Below are 15,473 nucleotides of genomic sequence, written 5' to 3'. Positions count from 1 at the left end.
AATAAACAAACTACTGATAGGTGAGACCCACAGGTAGAGAAGGCTTTATATTTCCCACCTGAGGATGGGATTCTCAGAATAGTGGAAACTATTTTATAGTAAGAGAAAAGGATTCCTGAGATGGGAAAAACACCAAATAGAGCACCAACAAAATACATTACTATGATATTGATGAAGGTGCCAGAACAGGAAAGACTGAGGACCTGAGAAGGGTCACAGAAAAAAAAAATAGCAATTTTGACATCCTTGAAGGTAGTAAACTGTAATGCAATCAAATTGTGCAGCTGGGATTCCAAAAGGCTAACCAAAAAAAGACACCAAAACTAAAAAGCCACAAAGTCGAGGGTTCATAATGGTTGGATAATGCAGGGGGTGTCAGATGGCCACAAAACAGACATAGGCCATCACAGTCAAAAGCAGATCATCCATGCAACCAAAAATGAGAAAAAGAGACATCTGTGTCAGGCAGCCCTCATAGGAGATGGTTCTACAGTGAGTTTGGAGGTTTACAATCATCTTCAGAACAGTGGTAGAGGTAAAACAGATGTCAGTCAAGGACAGATTGGAGAGGAAGAAGTACATAGGGGTGTGGAGGTTGGAGTCAAAGCTGACGGCCAGAACTATGAGTAGGTTCCCAAACACTGTGATCAGGTACATGGTAGGAACAGTCCAAAGAAGACAGGTTGCAATTCTGGATCAGCTGAGAGACCCAGGAGATGGAATTCTAAGATGTCTGTTACATTTAGTGCTTCTATAATGTTTGGACACCTTTAACATAGAAAGTAGGATGAGGAAAAGGAAACAAATTAGCAAGTGTTGAGCACTCCATATATGCATTTAGTTCAAGCCTTCACAAGTAGTTATCCACATTGAGATCAATACAGATTAAACAATATTTCACATTGTGACATCTTGGAACTCTCTCATTATTGTTTTTCTATCCTTCACCTCCTCTTATACACACCTATTTTATATTATTATTCTTCCACTCACAGCCTCACCCATACTAGGCAAGCCATCTACCCCTGAGCTACCTCCCCAGCCCCTTACTGTTTCATTTTGATACAGGGTCTTGCTAAGTTACCCAGGTTTGTCTCTAACTTGCCTCAGGCCCCTGAGGATCTAGGATTACATGAGTAGGCAACACCTAACCTACCCTACTAAACACACTCAAGTGAACAATGTTAGAAGGCCCCTAACACCAGGTATAACAAGTTCACAGTCACAATAGCATACAGATTAACTCTGGGGAAAAAAGTGTGAGAAATATGTTTTCTCCTTTTAGAAATAAAGTTCATTTTAATTAAAGTAAAGTAAAAAGCAGTCTAATATACCTTATCACATTCTAAGACAATGGTACAAGTTCTGATAATGCAGAATATATATCAACCACTTCATAAGGGTTAAAACTGCATAATGGAAACACTAAATTGATAGTTCATAATCATAACACATATTATGGATCAGTTTTCTCCCAGGATTCTGTCCTTCTATGTATTTTAATTTCCCTCCTTTGTGGATCTAAGTTGTCAGTCTAATATTGTTTGTCTTTTATGAATCATTCAATAGCAATTATCAAGTGTACAAGCAATAATAAATGTTGGCAAGGACATGGGGGAAAAGGTACACTAATACACTGCTGGTGGGACTGCAAATTGGTGCAATCAATCTGGAAAGCAGTATTGAGATTCCTCAGAAAACTTGCAATGGAAACATTACTTGACCCAGCTATCCCACTCCTCAGTTTATACCCAAAGGACTTAAAATCAGCATATTACAGTAATGCAGCCCCTTCAATATTTACAGCAGCTCAATTCACAATAGCTAAACTATGGAACCAACCTAGGTGCCCTTCAACAGATGAATGAAGAAAGAAAATGTGGTATACATACACAATAGAATATTACTGAGCCTTAAAGAAGAATGATATTATGGCATTTGCAGGTGAATGGATGGAAATGAACAATATAATGCTAAGCAAAATAAGCCAGTCCCAAAGAACCAAATACCAAATGTTTTCTCTGATATGCAACACTAAGTCACAATAATGGGGGGGGGGGGGTGGTAGGGAAGAATAGAAGTACTTTGGATAAGGCAGAGGGCAGTGAAGGAAGGGGAGGGCATACAGGGGTAAGAAAGATAGGAGAATAAATTGGAATTTATTACCCTATGTGCATATATGACTACACAACCAGTGTGATTCCACATCATATGCAATCAGAAGAATGAGAAGTTATACTCCATTTATATGTGATGTGTCAAAATGCATTCTACTGACATATATAACTAATTAGAACCAAAAAATAAAAATTAAAAAAGAAATACACACATGCAATGGAGGAAGGATAGCATCTTCAACAAATGGTGTTGGGAAAACTGGAAATCCATATACAACAAAATGAAACTGAATCCCTTTCTCTTGCCATGCCCAAAAGTTAACTCAAAATGGATCAAGGAGCTTGATATCAAATCAGAGCCACTGCATCTGATAGACGAAAAATTTGGCTGCGATCTACATACTGTGGGGTCGGGCTCCAAATTCCTCAATAGGACACCCATAGCACAAGAGTTAATAACTAGAATCAACAAATGGGACTTACTCAAACTAAAAAGTTTTTTCTCAGCAAAAGAAACAATTAGAGAGGTAAATAGGGAGCCTACATCCTGGGAACAAATCTTTACTCCTCACACTTCAGATAGAGCCCTAATATCCAGAGTATACAAAGAACTCAAAAAATTAAACAATAAGAAAACAAATAACCCAATCAACAAATGGGCCAAGGACCTGAACAGACACTTCTCAGAGGAGGACATACAATCAATCAACAAGTACATGAAAAAATGCTCACCATCTCTAGCAGTCAGAGAAATGCAAATCAAAACCACCCTAAGATACCATCTCACTCCAGTAAGATTGGCAGCCATTATGAAGTCAAACAACAACAAGTGCTGGCGAGGATGTGGGGAAAAGGGTACACTTGTACATTGCTGGTGGGACTGCAAATTGGTGCGGCCAATTTGGAAAGCAGTATGGAGATTTCTTGGAAAGCTGGGCATGGAACCACCATTTGACCCAGCTATTCCCCTTCTCGGTCTATTCCCTAAAGACCTAAAAAGAGCATACTACAGGGACACTGCTACGTCGATGTTCATAGCAGCACAATTCACAATAGCAAGACTGTGGAACCAACCTAGATGCCCTTCAATAGACGAATAGATAAAAAAAAAAATGGGGCATTTATACACAATGGAGTATTACTCTGCATTAAAAAATGAAAAAATCATAGAATTTGCAGGGAAATGGATGGCATTAGAGCAGATTATGCTAAGTGATGCTAACCAATCCCTAAAAACAAATGCCAAGTGTCTTCTTTGATATAAGGAGGGTAACTAAGAACAGAGTAGGGAGGAAGAGCATGAGAAGAAGATTAACATTAAACAGGGATGAGAGGTGGGAGGGAAAGGGAGAGAGATGGGAAATTGCATGGATATGGAAGGAGACCCTCAGGGTTATACAAAATTACATACAAGAGGAAATGAGGGGTAAGGGAAAAGTAAAAAAAGAAAAAAAGGGGGAGAAATGAATTATAGTAGATGGGATAGTGAGAGAAGAGGGGAGTGGAGGGGAGGGAGAGGGGATAGCAGAGGATAGGAAAGGCAGCAGAATAAAACAGACACTAGTATGGCAATATGTAAATCAGTGGATGTGTAACCGAAGTGATTCTGCAATCTGTATATGGGGTAAAAATATGAGTTCATAACCCACTTGAATCAAAGTGTGAAATATGATATATCAAGAACTATGTAATGTTTTGAACAACCAACAATAAAAATTAAAAAATAAAATAAAATAAAAACTTGTGCAAAACTAAGTTAGCTCACAGTTAACTAAATTCAGTTCTAAGCATTCTAAATCCTGGCACTAAGGTAGTAATGGATTTCCTTCATTAAATAATCAATTTATTCATTCCTATACCCTCATCTCTTTCTTTCTGTCTTTCCTCCTCCCCTCACTCTCTGCCCTGGCCCACTTTTATTTTTGTTTATACTTTTACACCTTTGGAAGGGACATTAGTTTTGGTCAATATTCTGGTCCAGATTGCCAGCACTAATACTAGTCTAGCAAGTTCCTACCCTTAAGTCCACTCCCATTTATATGGGGGAAAGTTACACAGGTACAAAATTTGAGCGCTATCATGACTACTAGGCAATAAGGGACAGTCACTGTGAACCCTAACATTGTCAGATGGGTGAACACAGGGTTCGCCTACTCAAGCCCTAGGAATTCTGACACAGAGGCCTAAAGCTATGCCTAAAGGTTTTTGCCTTGGAATCACCCCTTCTTCTGGTGCCCAAGGTTTCAGCTCTGGTCCTGCCTGGGCTACTGCATTGAGTAAGAAAAAGTAAGTTGAAATAATATGGAGAAGAATTAATGATTGGTGCCAGCATTCTCTCCTTCCCTTCTCCTCTTCCCCAGTTCCACAAGAAAAGCAGGTGAATCTATCTAGTTGGGAACAAACCTCAGTGTTGAATGTGAGCTCACACTCGCAAAGGCCCTTCATGCCTTTATCTCTGCCTATTTTAGACAACTCAAGTTATTTCAATTGCCCATCCTACTTTTGTATTAGACCTACTGTAGTTTAGGTAAGTGTCCCCCAAAGGCCAATAAAGTTCCCAGAGCAGCACCATTGGGAGGCAGTGGAATCTTTAAGCAGTGGGGTCTAATGGGAGGTCTTCAGAACATGGGTGCATGCTCACAGGGGATAGTTTGTCCCCAGACCCTTCTTCTTCTGTTTCCCAATCATGAGGTGAATGGCTTTTCTTGACCACATACTCCTGCCATAATATGCCACTTCCTACAGTCCCAAATGCAACAGAACCAACTAATAATGGACTGAAACCACCAAAACTGTGAGGCAAAACCAAATTTTTCTCTTTATAAGTAGCTTTTCATTTGTTATAGTGATGGAACACTAACACAAAATTGTTAGTCTGAGGACAAAAGTGTGTTTCTTTGTATGATGAATGAGACACAGGGGTCCAAATTGATGCCTTGTCTTCTATTCTAGTTCTTTTATGGTACTCTGAACATTCACTTTTCCATATAGTAAGCAAAGCCCAGTCTACAGTTAAGTTTCTATTCCTGTCAGGATCACTTATGTTCTGCAGTTGGACATAAATCCAACCCACCAGTCATGTGCAGGGCCTTCCTCCTAAGGATTCTCTCCCCTAACCATATGCAGCCTCTTTCTCTCTGTTGGCACACAGAATGTTCATATGGGCACTCTGTATATCAGAGGTGCAAGAAAAATATGTCTACCTTCAGGTCATCTATACACTGCTGTTGCCCCGTTTTCGTCAGCTTTTTCACTACTGTGACTAAAAGACTCTATCAGAACAATTGTAAAAGAGGAAAAGTTTGAGGGCTCACAGTTTCAGAGGTCTCACTCCATAAACAGAAGGCTCACCTTCACAAGGCTCAAGGTGTGGCAGGACATCATGGAGGAAGTGTGTGGCAGAGGGAAACAGCTCACATGGTGATCAGGAAAGAGAGACAGTCCACTCTTCAGATCCAAAACATATATGCCATAGCCATGCCCCCAGTGAACCACTTCCTCCAGCCACACCCCACCTGCCTCTAGTTACTACTCACTTTAACCCATCAGGAATCAATTCACTGATTATATTAAAACTTTGACCTAAACATTTCTCCTCCAAATCTTCTTGCATTGTCCCATACATGAGTTTTGGGGGACACCACATCTAAACCATAACTTTCTGCTCCTGATCCGCAAAAGCCCTCTCTCATCTGACAATGCAAAACATATTTAGTCCATTCCCAAGAGTCTCCATAGTCTCAACTCTTACAAGATTGCTCAAAGTTCAAGTCCAAAGTATTCTGAAGCTCAAGGCAATCTTGCATTATAAGCTCCTGTAAAATTAAAAGCAATCTACAAGTATCCAATATATAAAGGTACACAGTAAACATAAAAAATGGGGGTATAGAAAGAAGGAAGGCACCAAAGAAAGACAAAAATCCAGCTGGACAAACAAGTCCTGTAGTTCTGTGTTCATCCTCTGGAGTACATGTCATGATATCCTCTCCAAAGGGCTTGTATAGCTCCACATCTGTGGCCTTGATGGCTACAGTACAAGTAGCTTTTCTGTTTTCTTGTCTCTGCTCAATTTCTACAGCTTTCCTACATTTTTGGCATTTCTTAATCTCAGGGGTCTCCACTGCAGCTTTAGCTTCCTCCTCAAATCTCCACACCTTGCCTTCTCAGGGAGCACCTTCAGGGAATCTGACCCTGCTACACTTCCAAGGCCTTCCTCTGAAATCTTGGCAGAAGCCTCCATGACCCCCTAAATCTATCATCCTGCAATCCTGAGGAACTAGCATCATGGGGTTGACACCAAGGTCTGCCACCATCTTGAGCAGTAGCCAAGCCTCTAGGGACCTGGCTTATTATTCCAGCAGCCTCTGAGTGTCTGGGTGGATGAACACATTGAAAAAAATTCTTAGGCCCTCTTATGCAAGGATTCCCCACTGGTCCCTTCTCAAGAGAATTTTCACATTTACTCCCTTGAGCCTGATATGAGTGTGGTTTTTCCAGGTCCTGAGATGCCCTCAAGCCATCTTTCTTATTGTCTCTGGGAAAAATCTTTAGCATTTCTTAAGTTTCAGTGATGTCTTTAATAACTACAACTTCCTTAGCCCCAGTTTTACTCTGCCTTTCAAGTCCAAGTTTTAAAAATATTTTTGTTCTGCTTTATGCTCCTGAATATCACAATAAACTTGGCTAAAAGCCACCAGCAATACCCATGCAACTTCCTGTATGCTATGTTGCCTAGACATTTCTTCTGCAGATTAATAAATCCATCACTTTTGAAATCAGCATCACAGAGAGTCTCAGGACACAGACAAAATGCAGATAACTTCTGCATTTAGCCAGAATATAACAAGAATGACATCTAGTCTAACTATCAATAGAATCCTCCTTTTCCTCTAAGCCCTCTTGAGCCCTGTCTTCACTGTCCTATTCCCAAGAGTCCATTGGCATTCTGGTCTTCTGAGCTCCCACCAGAATCAGCCATTAAGCTTTGCTTACAACAACCTAAAGCATTTCCAGCTTACACTGCTAAACATTTCAAAATTCCTCCCACCTATTCAAAATGTTCCAAAAACTTATCAACAACATGGTCAGATTAGTCACAGCAAAGATCCCACTTCTATGTGCCAATTTCTGTTTTAGTCAGCTGTTTCACTGCTGTGACTAAAAAACCCGACCAGAACAATTGTAAAGGAGGAAAAGTTTATTTGATGGCCCACAGTTTCAGAGGTCTCAATTCATGGAGAGTAGACTCCATTTCTCAGGGCTCAAGGTGAGGCAGGACATCATAGAAGAAGAGTGTGGCAGAGGGAAGTAGCTCACATGGTGATCAGAAAACAGAGAGAGAAAGACTTCACTCTCCAGAAGCAAAATATATATCCCATAGCCACATCCCCAGTGAACCACTTCCTCCAACCACACCCCACCTGCCTCCAGTTACCACTCAATTAATCCCACCAATATGGATTCACTGATAAGTCTTTGACTGAATCATTTCTCCTCTAAACCTTCTTGCATTTTCTCACATGAACCAATGCCACTCATCTCATGATGCAGATGGACAACTCAAGGGAGCACACCAGAATATCCACTCACTGGTTCCAATCATCTTACACTCCTAGAAAAGGACTCTAACATGTCCTCTATTACTACCTCCCTTAAATCTCCATAGTGATTTATTTCACAGGGTCATGCCCCACATAAACATACCTTTAATTGGTCAGTTTGCCCCACATAGCTAGGCCATTGACCAATACCCATGAGGTAGTAAAAACAGAAGTAGATAGGCAAACACCATGCAATTCAGCTCACTGAGATGATTTGTCTCTATCTTCCTCTCAGAGTGGCACCCTACCATCTGTTCAGCTTGTAACTGCCATCCATAAACCAAGTAGTTAATCAGTTTAGAGCTATGCATAGAGCACTGCCCAAATGACAATGGAAGTGGACATTTCCTTGGATGGTTGCAAAGGCTACCTGCTCGTAAGTACTTGCTTGCATTTATCCAGTAATACATTCCTGTATAAATCATTTCCATTTCATTATGGAACTTATCTAGGTACCCACCTCCTCATTTGTGCATTTCTCTGACATTACCTAAGACATTATAGATATTTCAGGTTTCAATATTATTGTAAGCACTTTAGCCTTAGGGGTAGTGTGTTAAACTTTTCAGGGTGTTATAAGGAATATCATAAACCAGGTAGCTTATAACCAACAAAAACTTATTTTTCACAGTTCTGGAGACCAGGAGGTCTAATATCAAAAAAATCTGATGAAGGTCGCTTTCACAGATAGTGCCTTCTTACTGTGCCCTTACATGGGAGAAAAGGAAAAGCAAATCCCTTGCAGCTTCTTTTATAAGAGCATCATGAGGGCAACACCCTCATACTCTAATCACTTCCCAATGGTACCCTTTCTAATCCCATCACATTGGTGATAAGGTTTCATCATATTAATTTGTAGGAGGAAAAATCTTCAGATCATAGCAGACTATTTCAATTAATAACTACAATCAAGAGAGTAATTATCTCTCAAATGGAAGTTTTCAGGACTAAAATTCCTGTGGTCACTACAGGGTGGTGATCACAAGTTTTTGATTTAATTTGTAGTCTGTGCTCCACACAGCACTTTCATACAGATTTGTGCATACTTTTTTTTTTTTTTTTTTTTTTTTTTGCAGTACTGGGTATTGAACCTGGGCATGTTATATCACTAAGCTACATCCCCATCCCTTTTTCATTTTTTTTTATTGAGACAGGGTCTCACTAAGTTTTCCAGGCAGACCTCAAGCTTGTAACCCTCCTTCCTTAGCCTCCTGGGTAGATGGGATTACAGATATGCACTATCATGCCCAAAGTAGTATTCTCTTTTTGTCTACCCAGATATTATATGCCTGAACATGGATTTTAGCTTTATGAGGGCAAGGATTTTTTTCACTGCTATATTCTTAGCACCTAGAACACCCTGGTACACTATAGATATCCAATAAATAATGCCAAATGAAAAAATTTAACAAGAACTAACAATGATTGTTGGTAAAAATGAACTATTTAATGTTTTATCCAAGAGTCTCTGAGTTGATACTTGAATGGTTGATTAGACCTTTAGGAATGCAAACATCAAGTTGAGATGTAGTGATGTAAAATGTAAAAGGAGGAGAGGTGGGGAATACAACTGAGGGTAACAGAGTGATCACCATAAAAGTTTCAGACAAAGTACTCACAGGGATATTTTGATTAAAGACAGAGAAACAGAGTGGGTGAGGGGTAAAAGCCTATATAATTTAAATTCAGAATTTCTTGATTGCAGAATTTCTTTTGCTGGTACCTTTGCCAGCTCAAGAGCCCAGGACCAGTATTCTTGTCACTGAATATAAAATGTTCTGCCAAGAAGTTTCTTCAGGGCCCTCTTAATGTCTGTGTTCCTCAAGCTATAGATGAAGGGGTTCAGCATGGGGGTGACCACAGTATACATCACGGAGGCCATCATGCCCTTCCAGGAAGATGATGATGCTTCCGAACTGAGGTATACACCAAGACCTATCACATAGAATAAAGAAACCACAGATAGATGAGACCCACAGGTAGAAAAAGCTTTATATTTTCCATATGTTGATGGAATTCTCAGGATGGAAGAGACAATCTGGGTATAAGAGAAAAGGATCCCTAAAAAGGGAACAAATCCAAGAAGGCCAGTCACCATGTAGAGTATTATATGATTGATCAGTGTGTCTGAACAAGCTAGCATGAGGGCCTGAGAAAGTTCACAGTAAAAATGTTGAATTTCCCAATTTGTACAGAAGGATAGATGCAACATCAATAGACTCTGGATCACAGAATATGACAAGCTGATTAACCAGGATGCAAGAACCGTGAGGCCACACAGATGGGAGTTCATGATGACTGGATAGTGTAGGGGATGACAGATAGGGCTACAAACCGGTCATAAGCCATCACAGTGAGAAGGAAGGTATCCATGCCTCCAAAAACCATAAAAAAATACATCTGGGTGATGTAACCTGCATAGGTGATGGATCTGCTCTCTGTCTGAATGTTCATCAGCATCTTTGGGATGCTTGTAGAGATGAAACCAATGTCAGCAAAGGACAGATTGAAGAGAAAGAAGTACATGGGTGTATGAAGATGGGAAACTGAGACAATGGCTATGATGATGAACAAGTTCCCAAGGAAGGTGACTATAAACATGGATAGGAACAATCCAAATAACATCAGTTGATGCTCTGAGTCTTGGAAAAATCCCAGGAATATAAATTCTAAAGCATTCGTTTGATTTCCTTGTCCCATATTGTTGACACATCAGCCAGACAATTAAAGAGAAAGAACATGAAATAGACACCAGATAGACTATCTCGGCTTCTTTATATCTTGAGGTAAAAAATTGGGCATGAAATCGTTAATATTATAGAATCTAGAAAACCTACATTCTGTCATTCATTATAGGCAACATTTCATGATATTGACAAATCCATGTCTATTGGCCTATGGGAGACTCACCCATTCCCTTTGTCTCTGCCTTAGAATTAACTACAAAAAGTTAGAAGGAATTTTAGATCTTAGAGATAAAACAATCCACACCTGCTCCAATACACATGGGGCCCAGAGACCTAAAGAAAGGTCTCAGTTATCTTCCTTGTGTGTGGCAGGACTGGGACTCAGAGGAGGGTCAGATGACTCTGAGCAATAAGAAAATTTGAGAGGAGGGGAAATATCTGAAAAAAATACTTCAGGATGAGCAGGATGAGTAGGATTTCAGTTTCCAAAGGAAAGGAAGAAATAACAAAAGAGGAGGTCAGAAGGAAGGAAGGGAGAGAGGGAGAGAGGAAGGGAAGGAGGGAGGAAAAGAAAATATTTTCAAGAAATAATAAACCATGTTAACAAATGACTAGCAGGTAGTGTACCTGTGACCCTTAACATTCTACAGAAACAAGTGCTTTCTGCACATTTGCTACATGCTATTATACAGGTGCTCTTAACCTATAATAAATCAACTGATTGGTCAAACAGTCAAGGAAAACATAATTATCAAGGTTTAAACCATTGCAATGCCATAAGACACGGAAAAGGTTACAAAGAAATGTGGGGATTTCGGTTTGGCCCTGGTTTTGATTTTTTATTTTGGTTTGGTTTTCATTTTGGTTTTGTGAGTTTGGGGGTGAGTAGTTGTTGTTATTGTTTGGGGTTTTTTACTGTTCTTGTTTTGTTTTGCTTGCTTGTATTAAGGATCAAACACAGGGACTCTCACATGCTAACATTGAGCTACAACCCCAGCCCTCTTTATTTTTTATGTTGATACAAGTTCTCAATAAGTTGCCCAGGCTGCCAATATTTCTAAAATGAAAAACTGGTTATTTTGTTTCCCTGCCTGAATTTTTTAGATGTCTTTCTGATGCTGTTCAGGATGATACAACAAAATATCACATCTCCATGGTTAACAAACAGCAGAAATTTATTTCTCTCTGTTCTGATGACTGGAAAGTCCACTATCAAAGCAGTGAGGAACCCAGTATCTTATGGGAGTTGATTTTCTTTGTTCATAGATGGCACTATCTTGATGTGTCCTCACATGGTGGGAGAGGGTGAAAAACTCCTTTGAGCCTATTCTATAAGGACACTGATCCCATTCATGAAGCTTCACAATCAAGATGTAATTACCTGCCAAGAGGTCCCATCTCTTAATACCATGGCCTTGAGGGTTAGGATTTCAACATGTAAATTTTTTTTCAGGCCAGTCATTCTGAAAAAATCTGGAATTCTTGATCTATCATGGGTCCACTCTGATCCTACAGCCTCATTTCTCAGCACTTCTCAACTGTTACTCTGAATTCTGAACATACTGAAAACCTTTCTTGTACCAAAATGGGACAGAGCCTCTTATATAAGCATGATTTTCAAGCACTCTTCCCTCTAATTTCTTCCTGTATTTCTATATTTGACACAGCTCTCCCCTGTTTAGGCTATTTCCAACCCCATCCATTCTCAATTCCAACTGATTTCTTGGCATACAGGATAACTCATATTTTGGGGGGCTAAATTAATGAATGGATGAGCCCACAATTTATTCCATTGCTGTGACTCATCTAGTATACCCTGGGTGTCTGTTACTCCAAAAACTTCAGCAACCCTTGCCCCCAAGGGAGTTAATATACAGAGATGTGATAAAAGGAATCAAAAGTTTTTGAAAGAGGAAAGGAAGAGAGAAGAGGGAATATGCTTTTACTCATTAAATAACCAGGCCCTCCTCTCAAGCCTAGGCAGGATATATCCCCAAGTTAGCACATCCCAAGATGCAACAGTGTAGCCAGCCCATCTTCTCTTGCCCTTCTACTTACTCTCTCACCAGGAATCCTTTCCCATGGAAACATCAGCAACTTCCTCTCCACAAGCTTTGTCTGAGTCAATTACATACATGTCCCTGGGTTTCTGTCCTCTTTTACAATGAAAACAAAAGGAAGAATAAATAGAGTAATCACACATTTACATGAAATTCTCAAAGAACTCTTATAACAGTAGTTCTGGTGGGATTATAAATAAGGAGAATCATCATTTCCATCCCTGTCTTGGAAGTTCCTCAGTGTTTATATTTGTCCTTCCACTTGCATGTAGAACAGCTGAATACTTTCCATCTCTGAGTGAGGTAGTCCTCTCTCTGTGTTCTCTCCTCAAACACCACTTTCCCAAAGAGAACAATAGAAAGCAAATGGATGAGAACATTCCCTCCACTGTGTCTGGTTGCAGGAGCCTCAGAACATAAAAGAGCCATGCTGGGAAAATGCCCTGCTCTCCTTCCCAGTGCTATGCCAAGCATCCCCCCATCCATTCAGGTGCCTATGAGAACAGTGGGATATCAGTCTTCCACAAGTAATTAATGAGCACCAGAGAGGAGAGTACTCCAAAGTATTCTTATGATCTCTGCTGATTTGGGGAATGGTTAATGAAAGGATTGGCCTCTGAAGCTGGAATCTCTTCTCAGCCCCATATTAGGTCCTCTGAGAAAAAGATATATAGTCTACACAAACATTCAGGTTTTAGTAGGGAAGTGCTTTTATGAAAGCACTTCTCCCTTAAACGTTTCTGCTGAGAACCATGGATACAGGTGAAGTGGGGAAGAAGGCCAGGTCTGTTGGGAGAAACAGGGGTGTTACTAAGCACGTGACAGTGACAGCAGAATTCAGAAAGGCTTGTTCTAGGCTATGGAAGAATGAAGACTTTGGAGTTCTTGGGTCAGACAACAAAAAATGACTAGAAAAGACCAAGACTTTACTACAAAGCATCCATTTGTAAAACCCAGACTGGTAACTCTAACACTGGACTGTGTTATCCACAGCAATTCTGTGCTGTCAGGGTGCCCTGACGACCAACACAGAGTAACCCTCCCCATAACCTCCTCAACTATCCACCCAAATACTATACAATCAAAGTAAAACTTCACTATACAAAGGCAACTTTAAGCAACTAATCTAGTCATTCTACTTTCCAAGCAAATATTCTTGAGAGCTCCCTCTCCATGAATATCATCTCTTTTCCCTCATCACTTACTGGGCTATGTAGGCTTGGCAGCATGGACCCACTGCAGGGCCAACTTCCTCGAATTGTGTTCTCTGATGAAGACAGAAGATCTGTCCACTGAAAGAGCATGGAGGCAGAGCCAGGCATATGGTATGGGGTCTGGTTGACTTCTTCTGGAGAAGGCATGAGTGTCTTAGCCTGGCACTTAAAGGCCTTGGTGACTATAAGCTGATGAGTTTCAAGTTGCACCCCAGAGGCTGTATCCCCACTGAAGTTCATTAAACAAATTGATCAATGGTATGTTCCTTCCTTGATCCATTTGGCTCCATAAGGGCAGGAATACACAGGAAGAAGTCTCTAGCTCTTCAAAGCATCACCTTGGGCTTTGCTAATATACAGCCTCCTACTCTATCCAAGACTTACCTTGTCAATATCTTCAGGGAAAGATCTCAGAATCTACTTTTTAAATATTTCAAGTGGTTTTTAAACTTTTTATTAATTTTTATTGTGGTAAAATATAAATAGCAAAACATGCCATTGTCACGATTTTTCAGTGCATGGTTCAGTGGCACCATGTGAATTCACAATGCTGTGCGGCAGCACCGCTGTCCATTTCCTAGGCTTTTGATCATCCCAAACATAACTTTTATTTCCATTAAACAGCAACTTACCGTACTCCTCCACCTCTAAACCCTGGAAACACCTATGGATTTTTCTAAGCCTATGAATTCCCTCTTCTAGGTTTCTCCATCTAAAAGATGAATACATGGAGGGAGTCTTTTTATTGCCTAATGATGTTCATCATGCGGCACATAATCAGGAAAAGAACAAATTTTAAAAGGAAGAATTGAATCTTTATTTTACCATAGAGTGTAATATTTTAGTTTTCATATACAATATTATCTAACCTCAGTATTGGAAGCAATATCAAATCAATGGTATGTTCCTTCCTTGGTCAGTTTGGCTCCTTGGATCTACCTAACATGATTTCAATTTGATATTACATTTTGAGGGATCTACCCATAATTATTTCAATTTGATATTATACTTTTTGCTACTGATCCAGCATTCTAAATTTTCTCATTATTCAATCTCTCCCTTTCCAGCAAACTTCTAAATACATGCCACTTGGTCACTTCTTCTCTGAAAATTACTCTCTGCCATTTACCCACACGTACACACACCATCCTTTCTTGTATATCCATTGTAATTGGGTATGGATTTGAGCTTTCCTTATGTCAGTTAATGACAAACTAATCTCTCTGTCCTCAGTACAGAAATCTCCCAGTCAAGAGGGCTGTATATCACCTCTAATTATCAGAGAAATGCAAATCAAAAGCAATACACCATAATTCTCATATATTCCACTTGATCAACTATATAAAATACTCAGAGGTGAAGAGCACATTTATTGAAGACTTCAGGAACTACAAATATGAACAAATATAATGCAAGTACATTCTAGAGTTACATGAGTCTTTGTAACTTATCAGAAGTGAGAATTCACTGGGACATTTGTTGAGTTCAGATACAGAATAGCTATGACTGAAACTGAATGATGGGGGACTCTAGAGGTAGTGGAAGAGAAACTAGATAGATTCTTCTGACTGCATGCAGAAAAATGAAACTGGACCCTTATCTCACACCATATACTAAAACCTTCTCAAAATGAATTAAACATTTAATCCTAAGACCTGAAACTGTAAAGCTAATAGAAGAAAACCAGAGAAGAAAAAACCCTTGACACTGGTCTAGAAACAATGGTTCTGCTTGATTTTTTTCTTTTTATTAGGGATTGAACCAGGGTCATTTAACCAAGCTACATTCCAGCCCT

General features: G+C 39.8%; 1 pseudogene; it reads right to left on the bottom strand.

The window, feature by feature from the left end:
- Nucleotides 1-9,476: 9,476 nt before the first annotated feature.
- On the bottom strand, nt 9,477-10,417 carry LOC114107680 (olfactory receptor 7C1-like; annotated as a pseudogene).
- Nucleotides 10,418-15,473: the final 5,056 nt, after the last annotated feature.

Source organism: Marmota flaviventris, chromosome 1, assembly GCF_047511675.1.
Source record: "Marmota flaviventris isolate mMarFla1 chromosome 1, mMarFla1.hap1, whole genome shotgun sequence".
Taxonomy (NCBI): Eukaryota; Metazoa; Chordata; class Mammalia; order Rodentia; family Sciuridae; genus Marmota; species Marmota flaviventris.
This window is presented reverse-complemented; position numbering and strand designations above follow the sequence as displayed.